We start from the raw sequence: 18049 nt of genomic DNA on the forward strand, positions 1-18049 counted from the left end.
ACAAAACAAAACAAAATTAAAACAAAGAAATAAAGTATGTGGCTGGGTGCAGTGGCTCACACCTGTAAGCTTAGCACTTTGGGAGGCTGAGGTGGGTGGATCACCTGAGGTTGGGAGTTCGAGATCAGCCTGACCAACGTGGAGAAACCCTGTCTCGACTAAAAGTGCAAAAAAATTAGCTGGATATGGTGGTGCATGCCTGTAATTCCCTCTGATAAGGATAGGATTTTGACTACAATGGGGCTTCCCATTCTTGGGCTTCTTAGCCTTGAGGTTACTCTTTTTCACCTTGCTACCAGTATCAGCCTTCTTGGCTTCAGGTTTCTTCTTTCTAGTATCTGGCTCCTCAACTTGTTCACCCTCCATTTTGTAAGATGGGAAAGAGCTAATTTTTTTTTTTTTTTTTTTTTTGAGACAGAGTTTCGCTCTTGTTACCCAGGCTGGAGTGCAATAGCGCGATCTTGGCTCACCGCAATCTCCGCCTCCTGGGATGAGGCAATTCTCCTGCCTCAGCCTCCTGAGTAGGTGGGATTACAGGCATGCGCCACCATGCCCAGCTAATTTTTTGTATTTTTTTAGTAGAGACGGGGTTTCACCATGTTGACCAGGATGGTCTTGATCTCTTGACCTCATGATCCACCCGCCTTGGCCTCCCAACATGCTGGGATTACAGGCTTGAGCCACTGCGCCTGGCAGGAAAGAGCTAATTCTAATTTTTTAACAATGGTCATTCAGACTGGTGTGAGATGGTATTTCATTGTGGTTTTGATTTGCATTTCTCTAATATGTCTGTTGGCTGCAGGTATGTCTTCTTTTGCGTTTTGTTTTTGTTTTTTGCTTTTTGGGTGTTTTTTTTTGTTTGTTTGTTTTTTTTTTTGAGATGGAGTCTTGCTCTGTTGCCAGAATGGAGTGCAATGGCGCCATCTTGGCTCACTGCAACCTCTGCCTCATGGGTTCAAGTGATTCTCATTCCTCAGCCTCCCAAGTAGCTTAGATTATAGGCATGTGCCACCACACCCAGCTAATTTTTGTATTTTTAATAGAGACAGAGTTTCACTCTGTTGGCCAGGATGGTCTCAATCTCCTGACCTGCTTATCTGCCCACCTTGGCTGCCCAGAGTGCTGGGATTACAGGCATGAGCCACTGTGCCCGGCCTGTATGTCTTCTTTTGAAAAGTGTCTGTTCATGTCCTTTGCCCACTTTTTAATGGGGTAGTTTTTCCTCTTGTAAATTTGTTTAAGTTCCTTATAGATGCTGGATATTAGACCTTTGTCAGATGCATAGTTTGCAAATATTTTCTCCCATTCTGTAGATTGTCTGTTTATTTTGCTGTGCAAAGCTCTTAAGTTTAGATTCCATTTGTCAATTTTTTGTGATTGCTTTTAGCGTCTTTGTCATGAAATCTTTGTCTCTTCCTAAGCCCAGGATGGTATTGACTAGTTTGTCTTCCAGAGTTTTTATCATTTGGGGTTTTACATTTAAGTCTTTAATCCATCTCGAGTTGATTTTTGCATATGGTGTAAGGAAGGAGTGCAGTTTCAATCTTTTGTATATGTTTAGCCAGTTATCCCAGCACCATGTATTGACTAGGGAGTCTTTTCTCCATTGCTAGCTTTGTTGAAGATCAGATGGTCATAGGTGTGTGGCCTTATTTCTGGACTGTCCATTCTGTTCCATTGGTCTATGTGCCTTTTTGTACCAGTACCATGCAGTTTTGGTCACTGTAGCCCTGTAGTATAGTTTAAAGTCAGGTAAGGTGATACCTCCAGCTTTGTTCTTTTGCCTTGGCTATTTGGGCTCTTTTTTGGTTCCATATGAATTTTAAAATAGTTGTTCCTAATTCTGTGAAGAATGTTATTGGTAGTTTGATAGGAATAGCATTAAATCTGTAAACTGTTTTGGGCAGTATGACCATTTTAATGACATTGGTTCTTCCTATCCATGAGCATGGGATGTTTTTCCATTTGTCTGTGGCTTCTCTGATTTCTTTGAGCAGTGTTTTATAATTCTCATTGCAGAGATCTTTCACCTCCCTGGTTAGCTGTATTCCTAGGTATTTTATTTTTTTGGTGGCAGTTGTGAATGGGATTGCTTTTCAGATTTGGCTCTAAGCTTGGCTATTGTTGGTGTATAGGAGTGCTACTGTTTTTTGTACATTGATTTGGTATGCTGCCACTGCCGAAGTTGTTTATCAGTTGAAGGAGCTTTTGGGCCAAGACTATGGGGTTTTCTAAATACAGAATCATGTCATCTGCAAACAGAGGTAGTTTGACTTCCTGTCCTCCTATTCAGATGCCTTTTATTTCTTTCTATTGTCTTATTGTTCAGGCCAGGACTTCTAATACTATGTTTAATAGGAGTGGTGAGAGAGGACATCCTTGTTCTGTGCTGGTTTTCAAGCGGAATGCTTCCAGCTTTTGCCCGTTCAGTATGATGTTGGCTGTGGGTTTGTCATAGATGGCTCTTATTATTTTGAGGTACGTTTCTTTAATGCGTAGTTTATTGAGAGTTTTTAACATGAAGAGAATATAATATTTTTATGTTGAAATAATTATTTTAGAAATGACTCATTCCTGATATATCAAGCATTTAATCAAGATCACTGTTTTCCTTAACTAGAAAGAATATTTAATATTGCAAAAGTAAAATATAAACCTTTTTATTTACATATCTTTCCATTTGAAGCAAATACAATTTCTTTAATGTAGGATACTATTACTCAGGATTATTCTCTTGAATATAGTAGTAAATGATAACGACCACCTTTCATTAAGCGTTTACTATGTGCTGAAACCTTTACAGATATCTGAATTAATCTTTGCAACTTTCCTTTAAGGTGGATATTGTTTTTATATTCCAGATAAACTGAGGTTCAGAGAAGTTGAATAACTTCCTTAAGGTGGAAGTAGATGGAAAGAAACATACTTTTTAGCGGGCATTTTACCACATATTTTTTGTACACATCCTTTTCACATGTCTTGTTTTGGAAACTAGATTGTTATTTCTTTAAGGATAGAGAATGGTTTTTTCCATCCTTTTCACCTAGTGTTGTGGACACAAAAGATACCCAATAAATATTTAATGTTGGTGATACTTATTACTGAGTAAACTGCTACAATGACATATTAAATAAAGTATAGAGTTTTACGCAGAAAGAACAACAAAAAAAGAGATCAATAAACTTATCTAGGTGATTCATGTCAATAATTTCATTGAGGCCGGGCACAGTGGCTCACACCTGTAATCCCAACACTTTGGGAGGCTGAGGTGGGTAGATCACTTGAGGTCAGGAGATCGAAACCAGCCTAAGCCAATATGATGAAACCCCATCTCTAAAAAAAATAAAAATAAAAAATTATTTCATTGAATGATACGAAATAAATTTTGAGAAAAATATCATGGAATTTCCAAATTTTCAGGTAAATTACAGAGTCGTAGACAGGACTTTCTTGTGCTCTTGCAACAAATGATGACATTTGAATTTTTTTTATTATTAGTATTATTTTGAGACAGAGTCTAGCTCTTGTTGCCCAGGCTAGAATGCAGTGGTGCAATCTTAGCTCACTGCAACCTCTGTCTCCCGGGTTCAAGCTATTCTCCTGCCTCAGCCTCCCGAGTAGCTGGGATTACAGGCGCGAGCCACCATGTCGAACTAATTTTTGTATTTTTAGTAGAGACAGGGTTTCACCATGTTAGCAGGCTGGTCACAAATTCCTGACTTCAGGTGATCTGCCTGCCTTGGCCTCCCAAAGTGCTGGGATTACAGGCGTGAACCACCATACCCAGCTTTTTTTTTTTTTTAAGTACTATATGTCAGCAGTGATTGAAGACAGGATCAATTTCATAGACCTGTTGATTAAGACTACTTGAAAAAGCATATTTTTACAAAGTATTTAATTTGGGTTTGGATTTTTTTCAGCACTCAGACAGAGGGCGCCCTTGAATCACCTTGGGAGCTGGCACACAAATTGTTAAATGAATGAGGGAAAATGCATTGTTTTGGCCAAATAGATTGCAAAATGCTCGGGCTGCAACTTGGATTTAGTCTGTTTATGGCTTTAAATTTTTTTTGAGTTATTATATGAGTTTACTGTTACATAATTTTTTCATTTCTTGAAGACTAGATAAAAGTAATTGCTATAAGATTCAAATCAACAAGCATTCTGCTTGGAAGATTTGTTGAATTAATATGAAATCACATCTAAAGGTTGAAAGGTGGCAATCTGTTATGATTTCCATTCATGTCTGACTGCAATTGACAGTAGTATATCTGTCACTACTAATATATACATACATTAGGCCATGTGCTAAGTACTTTGTGCATTTTTCTTACAACTCAAAGACATAGGTAGTAGTGCTATCTTCTTTTTATTGTTTAAATTTTATTCTTACACAGCTCCTTGGAAACAAAGAAACAAACAAAAAATAAATTTTATTCATTTATTTCTTTTATTTATTTTTACTTGATTTCCCGGGATATGAGAGAGATATATTTATTTTTAACGGACAAAAATTGTAATATTTGTCATGTACAGCATTTTTTTTTTTTTTTTTTGAGACAGGGTCTCCCTGGATTGCCCAGGCTGGAGTGCAGAGGCATAATCATGGCTCACTGAAGCCTTGATCTCCCTGGTTCAAGTGACCCTCCAGCCTCCTGAGTAGCTGGGACTATTGGCACGTAACACCATGCCTGGAGAATTTTGTTTTTTAATTTTTGTAAAGATGGGGGTTTCACTGTGCTGCCCAGGCTGGTCTCTAACTCCTGGGCTCTAGCTACCTTTCTCCCTCAGCCTCCCAAAGTGCTGGGATGACAGGTATTAGCCACTACACCTGGCCTCATGTACACCATATTTTGAAACAATAATGTCTCTTTTTAAAAAATTAAAAATGAGAAAATAGGGCTGGGCATGGTGGCTCATTCCTGCCATTCCAGCAATTTGGGAGGCCAAGACGGGTGGATCACCTGAGCCCAGTAGTTTGAGACCAGCCTGAGCAACATAGTAAAGCCCTGTCTCTACAAAAAATGCAGAAATTAGCTGCATAGTGGTGAGCACTTGTGGTCCTAGCTACTTGGGAGACTGAAGCAGGAAGAACACTTGAGCCCAGGAGATTGAGCCTGTAATCACCTTGTTAAAAAAAAAAAAAAAATACCGGATGCGGTGGCTCACGCCTGTAATCCCAGCACTTTGGGAGGCTGAGGCGGGTGGATCACGAGGTCAAGAGATCGAGACCATACTGGTCAACATGGTGAAACCCCGTCTCTACTAAAAATACAAAAAATTAGCTGGGCATGGTGGCGCACGCCTGTAATCCCAGCTACTCAGGAGGCTGAGGCAGGAGAATTGCCTGAACCCAGGAGGCGGAGGTTGCGGTGAGCCGAGATCGTGCCATTGCACTCCAGCCTGGGTAACAAGAGCGAAAACTCCGTCTCAAAAAAAAAAAAAAAAAAAAATTATATTACTTTTAACTATATAAGGCTTGCATCTCTTTTTTAAAATTGATGTTTATACCCTCTGAAAGATAAATACAAAGCCTTTTGTTCCTGTGAGAATGTGTTATAAGATTGCAGGGAGTATAAAAATTGGCAGTAGAGTAGATGATGTGTATTATTAGTCTGATCTTAATGTTGTAACATACTGATCATGCAAAATATATAATTAGTTTGTTTTGTTATTTAAAATATGCAGGACTGTAACAAACACACTAGAAAGATGACATAAGGTACAAGAAAGCAAGTAAATTACTATCTAATTAAAGCAGTTCATTCTAATACTAGCAGAGTTTGGCTAGAAAATGAATTAACTTTATGCTTTTTTTGTCTCAGTTTTCCAAAAATTTCCCTTAACGCTGATAGTGTCTGTTGAATAATATTTCTGATGTTAAGAATTAAAGGGGGTGTAGCTCAGTGGTAGAGCGCATGCTTAGCATGCATGAGGCCCTGGGTTCAATCCCCAGCACCTCCATGAAGTTTTTCTGGCTGAATGCGGGGGCTCACACTTATAATCTCAGCATTTTGGGAATCCGAGGCCAGCGGATCACTTGACGTTCAGGAGTTGGAGACCAGCTTGGCCAACATGGGGAAATCCTGTCTCTACTAAAAATACAAAACATTAGCTGGTCACCAAGGCACACACCTGTAATCCTAGCTACTTGGGAGGCTGAGGCACAAGAATCACTTGAACCTGGAAGGTGAGGGTTGCAAGGAGCTGAGATCATGCCACTGCACTCCAGCCTGGGCGACAGAGTGAGACTCCCCTTCAAGAAAAATAATAATAATTTAGTTTAAGAACAAACAACGAGGCCGGGCGCGGTGGCTCAAGCCTGTAATCCCAGCACTTTGGGAGGCCGAGGCGGGTGGATCACGAGGTCAAGAGATGGAGACCATCCTGGTCAACATGGTGAAACGCTGTCTCTACTAAAAAAAAAATACAAAAAACTAGCTGGGCATGGTGGCGCGTGCCTGTAATCCCAGCTACTCAGGAGGCTGAGGCAGGAGAATTGCCTGAACCCAGGAGGCGGAGGTTGCGGTGAGCCGAGATCGCGCCATTGCACTCCAGCCTGGGTAACAAGAGCGAAACTCCGTCTCAAAAAAAAAAAAAAAAAAAAAAAAAAAAAAAAAAAGAACAAACAATGTTATTTAAGCCGGGCGCGGTGGCTCATGCCTGTCATCCCAGCCCTTTGGGAGGCTGAGGCAGGCAGATCACCTGAGGTCGGGAGTTTGGGAGCAGCCTGACGAACATGGTGAAACCCTGTCTCTAAAAAAAAAAAAAAAAAGTTATTTATTTTCATATGCGATTTGAAATCTGAATCTAATCATTCTTGGTATTATTGCTAATTCCCTTGCACTACTGCACAATTTTCCGTTTAGAGACATTGGCTATAACAAGTATACAGACATAATGATATATAATTTTTCTGTTTTAAAACTGAGTTTCTTTTTTTTCCCCTGCCAATTCACTGGCATGCAATTGAAGAGCTCTTTTCACAAGTAACTAATACATCTTATCTTTGCTTCATATTTTAAACTTTTTTTTTTTTTTTTTTTTTTGAGACGGAGTTTCGGTCTTGTTACCCAGGCTGGAGTGCAATGGCACGATCTCGGCTCACTGCAACCTCCGCCTCCTGGGTTCAGGCAATTCTCCTGCCTCAGCCTCCTGAGTAGCTGGGATTACAGGCACGCGCCACCATGCCCAGCTAATTTTTTGCACCTTTAGTAGAGACGGGGTTTCACCATGTTGACCAGGTTGGTCTCGATCTCTTGACCTCGTGATCCACCCGCCTCGGCCTCCCAAAGTGCTGGGATTACAGGCTTGAGCCACCGCGCCCGGCCACTCTTTATTTTTTACCCTTATGAAGTTGGAAGGAGTAGATGTGTTATTTTATAGACAGATTATAATATTGGGTTGTTGTAAGTAATTTTCTTTGCTACATATCCTTCAACTTTATTATTTATTTATTTATTTATTTTTGAGACAGTTTCTCGCTCTGTCGCTAGGCTGGAGTGCAATGTCATGATCTGGGCTCACTGCAACATCCACCTCCCGGGTTCAAGTGATTCTCCTGCCTCAGTCTCCCAAGTAGCTGGGACTACAGGTGCACAACATCACACCTGGCTAATTTTTGTATTTTTACTAGAGATGGGATTTCACTATGTTGCCCAGGATGGTCTCAATCTCCTGACCTTGTGATCTGACCACCTCGGTCTTCCAAAGTGCTGGGATTACAGGCAAGCGCCACCATGGCCAGCTGAACTTTATTTTTATTTATTTATTATTATTATTATTATTTTATATGGAGTCTTGCTCTGTTGCCCAGGCTGGAGTGCAGTGACGTGATCTCGGCTCACTACAACCTCTGCCTTCAGGGTTCAAGTGATTCTCCTGCCTCAGCCTCCCAAGTAGCTGGGATTACACGCATGCACATCCCCCCACCCCCCAGTGGAGGGCTCATGCCTGTAATATAACAGATGGCTCATGCCTGTAATCCCAGAACTTTGGGAAGCTGAGGGGTGCGGATCACCTGAGGTCAGGGGCTCAAGACCAGCCGGGTCAACATGGTAAAACCCCTTCTCTATTACAAATACAAAAATTAGCCAGGTGTTGTGGTAAGGACCTGTAATTCCAGCTACTTGGGAGACTGAAGCATGAGAATTGCCTGAACCTGGAAGGTGGAGGTTGCAATGAGCTGAGATCACGCCACTGTACTCCATCCTGGGTGACAGAGTGAGGCTCCGTCTCAAAAAAAAAAAAAAAAAAAAAGAACCCCTTGGGTTAAAGGGTAAATCAAAATGGAAATTAGAGACAATACTGAAAACATTACAAAGCAAAACCTAAGATTGAAAATCCATTTGGAATAAAGTGATTTCTGTGCTAGAAAACAAAAAACAGCGCCGGGCGCAGTGGCTCAAGCCTGTAATCCCAGCACTTTGGAAGGCCGAGGCGGGCGGATCACGAGGTCAAGAGATCGAGACCATCCTGGTCAACATGGTGAAACCCCGTCTCTACTAAAAATACAAAACATTAGCTGGGCATGGTGGCGCGTGCCTGTAATCCCAGCTACTCAGGAGGCTGAGGCAGGAGAATTGCCTGAACCCAGGAGGCGGAGGTTGCGGTGAGCCAAGATCGCGCCATTGCACTCCAGCCTGGGTAACAAGAGCGAAACTCCGTCTCAAAAAAAAAAAAAAAAAAAAACAAAAAAAAAAAAAAAAAAAAAAAAAAAAAAAAGAAAGGAAGGAAGAAAAGAAAATCAATGACGCAAACATTAAACTCAATAAGCTAGGCAAAGCACATCACTAACATAATAAAAGTTGGGGGATGAAATTAAAAGAGATAAAAAAGCAGGAATTAATAAAACAATAAAAAGCATACTCAATTAGTGTACTAAAAATCTGATTCTTTGATAACCAATAAAATAGACCAGTCTTTGGCAAGTCTGATTAAAAAAAAGAAAGATGGAGGAGAGAAAATATGAAAACAGCACCAGGGCCAGGCACAGTAGCTCACGCCTGTTACCCAGAGGCCTGGAGTTCGAGACCAGCCTGGCCAACATGGTGAAACCCCGTGTTTACTAAAAATACAAAAATTAGCCAAGTGAGGTGGCATGTGCCTGTAATTCCAGCTACTCAGGAGGCTGAGCCAGGAAAATCACTTGAACCTGGGAGGCAGAGGTTGCAGTGAGCTGAGATGGCGCCACTGCACTCCAGCCTGGGCAACAGAGTGAGACTCTGTCTCAAAACAAACAATAGCCGGGCGCAGTGGCTCAAGCCTGTAATCCCAGCACTTTGGGAGGCCGAGGTGGGTGGATCACGAGGTCAAGAGATCGAGACCACCCTGGTCAACATGGTGAAACCCCATCTCTACTAAAAATACAAAAAATTAGCTGGGCATGGTGGCTCGTGCCTGTAATCCCAGCTACTCAGGAGGCTGAGGCAGGAGAATTGCCTGAACCCAAGAGGCGGAGGTTGCGGTGAGCCGAGATCGCACCATTGCACTCCAGCCTGGGTAACAAGAGTGAAACTCCATCTCAAAAAAACAAAAAAAAAACACAAAGCATTGGAATGAAAAGGAGATACAATCACAGAAATAGTGAAGATTTTAAAAGCATAATCATGTATTGCATATTACCTCATAGCAATAAATTTAAAATTTAGGTGAGACAGGAATTTCTTTTTTTTTTTTTTTTTTTTGAGACGGAGTTTCGCTCTTGTTGCCCAGGCTGGAGTGCAATGGCGCGATCTCGGCTCACCGCAACCTCCGCCTCCTGGGTTCAGGCAATTCTCCTGCCTCAGCCTCCTGAGGAGCTGGGATTACAGGCACGCGCCACCATGCCCAGCTGATTTTTTGTATTTTTAGTAGAGACGGGGTTTCACCATGTTGACCAGGATGGTCTCGATCTCTTGACCTCGTGATCCACCCGCCTCGGCCTCCCAAAGTGCTGGGATTACAGGCTTGAGCCACCGCGCCCGGCCGAGACAGGAATTTCTAAGTAAATACAAACCAAAATTGACTCAAAAAGGGGTAGGGAATCTAATAGCCAATGACTATCGAAGCAATTGAAAAGATAGTCAAAAAAATTGCTGGCTGAGCACGGTGGCTCGCGTCTGTAATCCCATCACTTTGGGAGGCCAAGGCGGGCAGATCACAAGGTCAAGAGATCAAGACCATCCTGGCCAACATAGGGAAACCCCGTCCCTACTAAAAAAATACAAAATTTAGCTGGGCATGGTGGTGCGTGCCTGTAGTCCCAGCTACCCTAGAGGCTGAGGCAGGAGAATTGCTGGAACCCGGGAGGTGGAGGTTGCAGTGAGCCAAGATCACGCCACCGCACTCCAGCCTGGTGCCTGGCGATAAAGCAAGACTCTGTCTCAATTAAAAAAAAAAAAAAAAAAAAAATAGAGAAGAAGAAAAAGAGCACCATATAGTTAACACGACTGAACTCTAAACTTAAAAATTGTTAAGATAGTAAATTATGTGTTTTTTTTTTTAACCACAATTAAACCAAATTTTATAATTTGAAAAAGGAAAAGAGGCAGGGTGTGGTGGCTAACGCCTGTGATACCAGCACTTTGGGAGGCCAAGGAGGGTGGGTCTCTTGTGGTCACGAGTTCGAGACCAGCCTGGTCAACATGGTGAAACCCTGTCTCTACTAAAAATACAAGAATTGGCCAAGTGTGGTGATGCACGCCTGTGGTTCCAGCTACTCAGGAGGCCGAGGGGTAAGAATCACTTGAACTGGAAGGCAGAGCTTGCGGTGAGCTGAGATCAAGCTACTGCACCCCCGCCTGGGCAACACAGTGAGACCCTGCCTCAAAAAAGGAAAAAAAAATTAATAAATGAAAGTAGAATGTAAAACTTGGATACTAAATAGAAGAAAGAAAGAAGAAAGAAAATGTAGTTAATCCAATAGAAAGCAGGATATGAGGAGAAAAAGGTATGGAAAAGAAATCTAAAAAGCAAAAAAATAAAGTGGTGGACATAACCCAAATGTATCAGTAATTACAATAATTGGGATAAATGGATTACAATACCAGTTTAACGGGCCCAGTGGCTCATGCCTGTAATCCTAGCACTTTGGGAGACTGAGGTGGGTGGACTGCTTGAGCCTAGGAGTTTGAGAGCAGCCTGGGCCACACAGCAAGACCCTGTCACTACAAAAAAAATACAACAATTAGGACATGATGGCATGCCTGTAGTCCCAGCTACTCCAAAGGCTGAGGTGGGAGGATCACCTGAGCGTGGGGAGGCTGCAGTGAGCTATGATTGCATCACTGTACTCTAGTCTGGGTGACAGAATGGGACTCCATCTCAAAAAAAACAAAGCCTCCCGTTTATAATTACATTTATGTTAGATTTTAAAAGGGATATAAAATAAATACTTTATTTAAAAGATAGCAGAATGATTCAAAGTAAAAGTATAAGAAAAAATATAGTGGGCAAATACTAACTGAAAGAAATATACAACGCTTTTTAAGGCAAAAAGAACTAAGGCCTGAGGCCTAGGCCGGGCGCGGTGGCTCACACCTGTAATCCCAGCACTTTGGGAGGCCGAGGCAGGTGGATCACGAGGTCAAGAGATCGAGACCATCCTGGTCAACATGGTGAAACCCCGTCTCTACTAAAAATACAAAAATTAGCTGGGCGTGGTGGTGCGCGCCTGTAGTCCCAGCTACTTGGGAGGCTGAGGCAGGAGAATTGCTTGAACCCAGGAGGCGGAGGTTGCGGTGAGCCGAGATCGCGCCATTGCACTCCAGCCTGGGTAACAAGAGTGAAACTCTGTCTCAAAAAAAGAGCTGAGGCCTGGTTCGGTGGTTCACACCTGTAATCCCAGCACTTTGAGAGGCCGAGGTGGATGGATCGCAGGGTCAGAAGTTCGAGACCAGCCTGGCCAATATGGTGAAACCCCATCTCTACAAAAAATGCAAAAATTAGCTGCGTGTGGCAACGTGGGCCTGTAGTCCCAGCTGCTCGGGAGGCTGAGGCAGAAGAATCACTTGAACCCGGAAGGCGGAGGTTGCAGTGAGCTGAGATCGTACCACTGCACTCTAGCCTGGGTGATAGAGTGAGACTCTGTCTCAAAAAAAAAAAAAAAAAAAAAAAAAAAGAATTAAGACCGAATGGGAAACAGGGACTTTGAAATCTGAATTCAAGATTGGGAAAATGTTCTTTTATTTTATTATTATTATTTTTTTGAGTCTTGTCGCCCAGGCTGGAGTACAGTGGTGCAACCTTGGCTCTTGACAACCTCCGCCTCCCGGATTCAAGCAATTCTTCTGCCTCAGCCTCCTCAGTAGCTGGGATTACAGAGGCATGTGCCATTTACACCCAACTAATTTTTTGGTAAAGGACCACAAGGTTAACTAGGAGTCAATAATGTGATCTGGCTTACAAAAAAAAAGTAGAGGCTGGGCGCGGTGGCTCATACCTGTAATCCCAATACTTTGGGAAGCCAAGGCAGGTGGATCACTTGAGGTCGGGAGTTCAAGACCAGCCTGGTCAACATGGTGAAACCCTGTCTCTACTAAAAATACAAAAATTAGCTGGGCATGGTATCATGTACCTATAATCCCAGCTACTCGGAAGGCTGAGGCATGAGAATTGCTTGAACCTGGGAGGCAGAGGTTGCAGTGAGCTGAGATCACGCCATTGCACTCCATCCTGGGAGACAGAGTAAGATTCAGTCAAAAAAAAAAAAAAAAGTAGATACACACTTCATTTGTTTTTTTTTGTTGTTGTTGTTGTTTGTTTTGTTTCGTTTTGCTTTGCTTTGTTTTTATAGAGATGGAGTTTCTCGATGTTGGCCAGGCTGGTCTCAAACTCCTGACCTCAGGTGATCCAGCCACCTCGGCCTCCCAAAGTGCTGGGATTACAGACGTGAGCCACCACGCCTACCCCACACTTCATTTGTAGTGAGAGGACGATGCTGTTCATATTATACCAGAGTCTTGAATTTTTTATAATTAGCGATTTTTATTAAAAATGGAAAATATGGGCCGGACGCGGTGGCTCATGCCTGTAATCCCAGCACTTTGGGAGGCCAAGGAGGGTGGATCACAAGGTCAAGAGATTAAGACCATCTTGGCCAACATGGTGAAACCCTGTCTCTACTAAAAATGCAAAAAATTAGCCGGACGTGGTGGCACATACCTGTAATCCCAGCTACTCAGGAGGCTGAAACAGAAGAATTGCTTGAACCCAGGAGGCAGAGGTTGCGGTGAGCCGAGATCGCGCCATTGCACTCCAGCCTGGGCAACAAGAGCGAAACTCCGTCTCACAAAAAAAAAAAAAAAAAAAAAAAAAAAAGGAAAATATATGAAGAGGCTTTAAATTTATATGATAAGGTGTCATCTGCTAAAATAGATACTTATTACCCAACTTTCAAAATTTTGTTCTTGTTGTATCTTTTCTCCCATTCTGTTTGTTTAGTGGGGTTTATGCAAGGCAAATGCTGGCATTTGATCCACTGTCTATAAATAGTCCTTTTCTTCAGATTAAGGGATGGGCAATAATATGAAAAGCTTTTACTTAAAAAAAAAAAAAAAAGAGGGTATTTTTTTGCTGCTTCTTGAACATTTTGTGATCTCTCCTATCAAGGACAGCCAGCGTGCCTTCTTAGGAATTGATCTTCAGCATCACTTCCATTAGACAGAATGCTGAGTTGACTGGACTGTATCTGATCTAATTTTTGCTAGCTCTTATTTTCTCATATATGCTTGAAAATGGCCATAAACAAAGGACATGCCTTATTTAAGAATTAACAATTGTCTATAGGATGAACAGGAGCAGTAGGAGAGTAGTTTACCTTTATTTTTAAAGGCCTAGACAGCTGAGTGTCTATACATTGCTTCCATTTAGATCTTACCAGATGAATAATTCAATTATAAGAATGAGTTAATAACATACATGAGCTCACATTATTCAATTTTGTGTGTATGTGTGTGTGTGTGTGTGTGTGTGTGTGTGTGTGTTATTGTTGTTGTTAAGCTGTTGTGGAACAAAGATTTTTTTTATTAAGATAAACTAATGGTTTTAATCAATATGGAAATGATCTTAAAATATAACTTGATTTCATGATGTTTCTTTCTAGATTTACTCCCTTGTGGATCATCCTATTAAAATAAATTTTTTTATATTTGCAGTAGCTTTATTTATGATCATAAACATTTCAGCCAAGGGAAAATGAGTGATCACATAATAACGATAGCTTCACTCCTTCGAATACTGAACTTCAAAAAAGTTACAATGGGCCGGGCGCGGTGGCTCAAGCCTGTAATCCCAGCACTTTGGGAGGCCGAGGTGGGTGGATCACGAGGTCAAGAGATCGAGACCATCCTGGTCAACATGGTGAAACCCCGTCTCTACTAAAAATACTAAAAATTAGCTGGGCATGGTGGCGTGTGCCTGTAATCCCAGCTATTCAGGAGGCTGAGGCAGGAGAATTGCCTGAACCCAGGAGGCGGAGGTTGCGGTGAGCCGAGATCATGCCATTGCACTCCAGCCTGGGCAACAAGAGCGAAACTCCGTCTCAAAAAAAAAAAAAAAAAAAAAAAGTTACAATGGGCCAAGGGTGGTGGCTTAGCCTGTAATCCCAGCACTTTGGGAAGCTGAGGTGGGTGGGTCACTTGAAGCCAGGAGTTTGAGACCAGCCTGGCCAACATGGCGAAAGCCCATCTTTATGAAAACTATAAAAATTAGTTAGATGTGGTGACCCGTGCCTGTAATCCCAGCTACTTGAGAGGCTGAGGCAGGAGGACCACTTGAGCAGGGGGGTGGAGATGGCAGTCAGCTGAGATCACACCACTGTACTCCAGCCAGGGAGACAGAGCAAGACTGTCTCAAAAAAAAAAAAAAAAAGAGAGAGAGAAAAGAAGTTTCAGTGAGCTGGGCCCAGTGGCTCTTGCTGGTAATCCCAGCACTTTGGGATGCCCAAGAGGGAGGATTCCTTCAGCCCAGGAGTTCGAGACCAGCCTCAGCAAACATGGCAACACCCCATCTCTACAAAAAATATAAAAATTAGGGGCCGGGCACGGTGGCTCATGCCTGTAATCCCAGCACTTTGGGAGGCCAAGGCGGGTAGATCACGAGGTCAAGAGATCGAGACCATCCTGGTCAACATGGTGAAACCCCGTCTCTACTAAAAATACAAAACATTAGCTGGGCATGGTGGTGCGTGCCTGTAATCCCAGCTACTCAGGAGGCTGAGGCAGGAGAATTGCCTGAACCCAGGAGGCGGAGGTTGCGGGGAGCCGAAATAGCGCCATTGCACTCCAGCCTGGGTAACAAGAGCGAAACTCCGTCTCAAAAAAAAAAAAAAAAAAAAAAAAAAAAAAATATATATATATATATATATATATATATACATACACACACACACAAACACACATATATAAATTAGGCAGATGTGGTGGCACACGCCTGTGGTCCCAGCTACGTGGAAGGCTGAGGCAGGATGATCGCTGAGGTTCGGTGAGCCGAGTTTGCACCATTGCACTCCAGTCTGGGTGACAAAGGGAGACTGTCTAAAAACGAAAAAAGAAAGAGAGGGCCAGATGCGGTGGCTCACGCCTGTAATCCTAGCACTTTGGGAGGCTGAGGTGGGTGGATCACCTGAGGTCAGGAGTTCAAGACCAGCCTGGCCATCATGGTGAAACCTCATCTTAAAAGAAAAAAAAAGAAAGAAAGAAGAAAGAGAAAGTTACAATGTTAAAGTCTCACAAAAGAACAATGTATGAGTGAGTAGCAGGCAAAGATATTTTATGGGAGAGGCAGTGTGATGTTATTAAAAGATACTGACTGAACCCAAAGCAACCAGGGTCCCAAATTTAGCTTTACCCCCTCACCATACCTGAACCCTGTGTTCCCCTCTCAGGGTATCAGTGTCCTCATCTGTCCCATGAGGATATTGTTAGCTACTCTGCAGGTTTGGTGTGAAAATAAGAATTAACCCCCTACCTAGCACTGTCCTTGGCACACAATGGTAATATTAACTGAGTACCTCCTATTATTACAACTGTAAAAATAACTTCAGCTTAAGGGAGACAATAGAAATATACATACATGGCAACCCTCGAATTAGGGATGCGGTTGGCATATTGTTTTTCTCTTTTCTAGAGGCTGGAACCCAGGAAGCTGACAGTTCCGTGTTACAGGACGTCAGATGCTCTAAACAGCAGTGTATTTTGTCAGTGAGGGTACCCATGCTACCCATATCTGAAAGCTGTGTTCCCCTCTCTGTCTCTGAGGCTTAGGCCTCCCAGATTCAGACTGCGTTCTTCCTCTCCTGCTGTTATGTCCACTCGTTTCTTGGGCTCAATTTCTCCCAAGCCTAGGTCTGCATTGGAATACTCTTTTACCAATATATCACTCTTTAGAAAATATTTAAGTAGGCCAGGAGCAGTGGCTCAAGCCTGTAATCCCAGCACTTTGGGAGGCCGAGGCGGGTGGATCACGAGGTGGAGAGATTGAGACCATCCTGGTAAACAAGGTGAAACCCCGTCTCTACTAAAAATACAAAAAATCAGCTGGGCGTGGTGGCATGTGCCTGTAATCCCACCTACTCAGGAGGCTGAGGCAGGAGAATTGCCTGAACCCAGGAGGCGGAGGTTGCGGTGAGCCGAGATTGCGCCATTGCACTCCAGCCTGGGTAACAAGAGCGAAACTCCATCTCAAAAAAAAAAAAAGAAAGAAAAAGAAAATATTTAAGTATTGGTAAGTTGTCAAGTGTTGGTCTTATGAAAAAAGCTGTTAAAATCAGTTATGCAGTGCACTGTACTAGTACTCTAAATCATAACTTTTTTTTTTTTTTTTTTTTTTGAGACTGAGTTTCGCTCTTGTTGCCCAAGCTGGAGTGCAACAGCATGATATCGGCTCACTGCAACCTCCGCCTCCCTGGTTCAAGCGATTCTTTCCTCAGCCTCTGGAGTAGCTGGAATTACAAGTGTACCACCGTGCCTGGCTAATATTCTGTATATTTAGTAAAAACGGGGTTTCACCATGTTAGCCAGGCTGGTCTTGAACCCTCACCTCAGGTGATCCGCTCACCTCGGCCTCCGAAAGTGCTGAGATTACAAGCGTGAACCACTGTGCCTGGCCCATAATGACATTTTTAAAGGCCCATAAGTAAACATAAAATAATAAAGCTGCAATGTTCAAAATATGCTATTTTGAATAAGTCAAAGCCTATGCTTATATTTATATTTTTGGGCAAATCTAATGGCAGAACAACGGTGAAACAAACAAACAGACAAACAAACAAAACCCTAAAAATGCAGGCATTTTAATTCTAGCATTAGAAAACAGATTTCTAGATTATTCTGACAGAGTCCTATTCTGCTAAATGCCAGAGGGTTGAGCTGCTTCAAATGTTTGCAGAAATGATTTCTTTTTTTAAAGTGGCTCTGTCAGCTGGGAGCAGAAACAGAGAAAGAACAAGCTTGCTGAATGAGGATGGGTTGGCGTTGGCCAGAACTCCTGTCGTAATTGTGTCATTGGCATTCCTGCTGCAGCTAGGAGAAACTGTGGGTGTGGGATATCTACAGAGCTGTCATCTACATCTAACTCGAAGTGCTATGTAAGTAATTTGGAGTTCTAACTGCAGGTATGGTACTGGTTACAACCCTAATAGGCAGCAATGGACATGTGAGATTTTGTGTTTATTATTATATTGCAGCAGACTTTGCCTTAGTTCCCTATGTATGAATCGATCCTAATGCCTTTAATTATATCCGACAGGCTTATTAGGGCCAAACTATGTATATGAAAGTCTTCTGAGGAATTAAAATTGCTAAATGAAACAGATTTATTAGTAATAACATGCTTAGAGACATTCTGATGTCATGGTTTTGGAGTTAAACTAGCTTGGGCTTGAATCCTGGCTTTACCACTTACCATGTAACTTTTTTTTTTTTTTTTTGAAACGGAGTTTCGCTCTTGTTACCCAGGCTGGAGTGCAATGGCGCAATCTCGGCTCACCGCAACCTCCGCCTCCTGGGTTCAGGCAATTCTCCTGCCTCAGCCTCCTGAGTAGCAGGGATTACAAGCACGCGCCACCATG

The 18049-nt window shown here is 42.5% G+C and overlaps 1 non-coding gene across 1 annotated transcript; it reads left to right on the plus strand.

Annotated features, from left to right (window-relative positions):
- Nucleotides 1-5892: 5892 nt before the first annotated feature.
- Nucleotides 5893-5964, plus strand: TRNAA-AGC (transfer RNA alanine (anticodon AGC)). Its single transcript has one exon. It is a non-coding gene; the product is annotated as a tRNA-Ala (tRNA).
- Nucleotides 5965-18049: the final 12085 nt, after the last annotated feature.

This window comes from Saimiri boliviensis, chromosome 19 (assembly GCF_048565385.1).
Source record: "Saimiri boliviensis isolate mSaiBol1 chromosome 19, mSaiBol1.pri, whole genome shotgun sequence".
Taxonomy (NCBI): domain Eukaryota; kingdom Metazoa; phylum Chordata; class Mammalia; order Primates; family Cebidae; genus Saimiri; species Saimiri boliviensis.